Source organism: Schistocerca nitens, chromosome 8 (genome assembly GCF_023898315.1).
Source record: "Schistocerca nitens isolate TAMUIC-IGC-003100 chromosome 8, iqSchNite1.1, whole genome shotgun sequence".
NCBI lineage: Eukaryota > Metazoa > Arthropoda > Insecta > Orthoptera > Acrididae > Schistocerca > Schistocerca nitens.
The window spans coordinates 525,833,527-525,835,934 of record NC_064621.1 but is presented as its reverse complement, the minus strand read 5'-3'; positions in this window follow the sequence as shown (position 1 = coordinate 525,835,934).

The following is a 2,408-nucleotide window of genomic DNA, read 5'->3' as shown; positions in this document are numbered from 1 at the left end:
GGCAATTCTTATCCCTCTCCTCAAACCAGGAAAGGACCGCACATGTCCCAATAGTTATCGGAGTATCGCCTTGACGAGCTGTGTCGGAAAGACCCTGGAACGGATGGTTAACCGTCGTCTGGTCAGTGTGGATTCCGAAAATTTCGGTCCACCGTCGACAACCTGACCCTCCTAGAGGCGGCTATTCAGCAGGCTTTCCTCCGTCAGCATCACTGTATCGGTATCTACTTGTAAGGCATATGATACTACTTGGAGACACTGCATTCTTGCACAACTGCATCAATGGGGCTTTCGTGGCCGCCTCCCAATTTTTATTCGGTCTTTCCTGTCTCAGCAGTTTTTTCGGACCCGAGTTGGTAACACACTGTCTGATCGCTTTGAGCAAGAGAACGGTGTGTTTTAAGCGTTATCCTCTTTGCCATAGCCATCAACAGTATAACGTCTACAGTGAGGAGTCCAGTACAGTGCTCCTTATTTGTGGACGACTTTGCTGTTTTCTGTTCCTCCTCCAGTGTTGCCACCGTGAGGCAACAGTTGCAGCTAACAGTGCGGCGGTTAGAGGAGTGGGGCTGCAAAGACGGGTTTTCGGTTTTCTGCCGATAAGTGTGTTTGTGTTCATTTTAATCGTTCTCGTCGTCTTTTTACTTTGCCTGCCTTGCGTATGAGGGATACTGTCCTACATTTTAGAGACACAGTGCGGTTTCTGGGCCTAATTTTTGACTCCAGGTTGTCATGGCTGCCACACCTACGAGACTTGAAAGCCAGACCCTGAAGGCACTGAACATCCTCAAGTGCCTCAGCCACAGGTCTTGGGGAGCAGACAGGGCACGTCTCCTTCAGTTTTATCGGGCTTTTGTGCGTTCATGGCTGGACTACGGGTGCACAGTGTATGGGTCAACGAGGCCGTCTTATTTGCAGATCCTTGACGCTGTCCACCATGTTGGGATTCGACTGGCCACAGGTATTTATCAGACCAGTCCCATACCCAGCCTCTGTGCTGAGGCTGGGGAACTGCCATTTACCATCCGGCGGCAGCTCCTGCTGGTGCGCCAGGCTTGTAAGTTTCTTGCAGCTCCCACCTTGCCTGCTCACCATCTTGTTGCTCATCCACCTCTGGACCGCCTTTTTTCCCACTGTCCCCAGGCTACGTTGCCGTTTGGGATCTGTGTGCAACGTGTGCTAGAGTCCCTCGGTGTGGAGGCTGTGCAACCCCAAATACTGGGTTACTGAAGAGGCCCGGAGTGATTTTAGGTTTATTGCAGTACAAGAGAGATTGCACTCCTGCCATCGTTTTTAATGCAGCATTTTCTGCCATTTTATCTGAGCACCACGACTATGTAGCTGATTTTACGGTTGGGTCGAAACAAGGGGATTCCGTTGGTTGCTCTGTTGTTTTTCCAGATCGTGTCCTCAAGGTCTGACTGCCTCAGACTTTTACTGTCTTTGATGCAGAATTGTCTGTGATCTTGCGGGCACTGGAGCAGATGAGACATTCTTCCTGTCCTAAATTTCTTGTCTATTCCGATTCACTAAGTGCCCTTCACTCATTGCAACGTTTGTATCCAGCAGATAAAATAGTCCAGACCATCCAGGATGCCCTCCTCCAACTGCAGCGACTGGGGAAGGTGGTGGCTTTCTGCTGGGTCCAGGGCATGTTGGCATTGCTGGGAATGAAAGGGCAGATCTCGCAGCCAAGGAGGCGTGTCTCGATCCACAAGTATCTCAGTGTGCTATCCCCCTGCACGCACTCACCTCGCTGTTGAGCTCACGAGTCATGCATCGGTGGGAGGATGAGTGGCTGGAAGTGACTCCGTATAGTCAAGCCCATGACGCGTGTGTGGTGTACTTCCTTTCAGCCCCGTCGACGGGACGAGGTTCTCCTCACTCCGCTTCGGATAGGCCACAGCCCTATGACACATGGCTTCCTGCTCCGGCGAGAGGACCCTCCAATGTGTGGTGCTTGTGTCATCCAGGTCACTGTGCGCCACGATTTATTGGATTGCGTTTTATGTTCTGACCAGCGGACCGTGGCTGACTTGCCAGCGGACCTGTCATCTCTTTTAGGCAACACTCGGACGAATGTGGTTAAAGTTTTAACGTTCTGTGCCATGTCAAATGTTTTCACAAAGATGTTAGGGAGAGGATCTCAATTTGCTCACTGTGTGACAAGTTCGCCCATATTTTATGTAAGTAGCCAGCCAATGACAGTTTCCTGTGGCATTCTTGTTGCTACGTTTTCCCTTTCCTTACGTTTTACTTTCTTATGTAGCATTTTCCTTCTTTTCCCGTTTCTTTGCGTGTGTGCTTCAGTTTTATTAGATCTGTCCACATTCGTTCCTTTTAATGTGTGTCAAGGCGCTGATGACCTCGACACTGAGCGCCCATAAGCCCCAACACACACTTGAGCC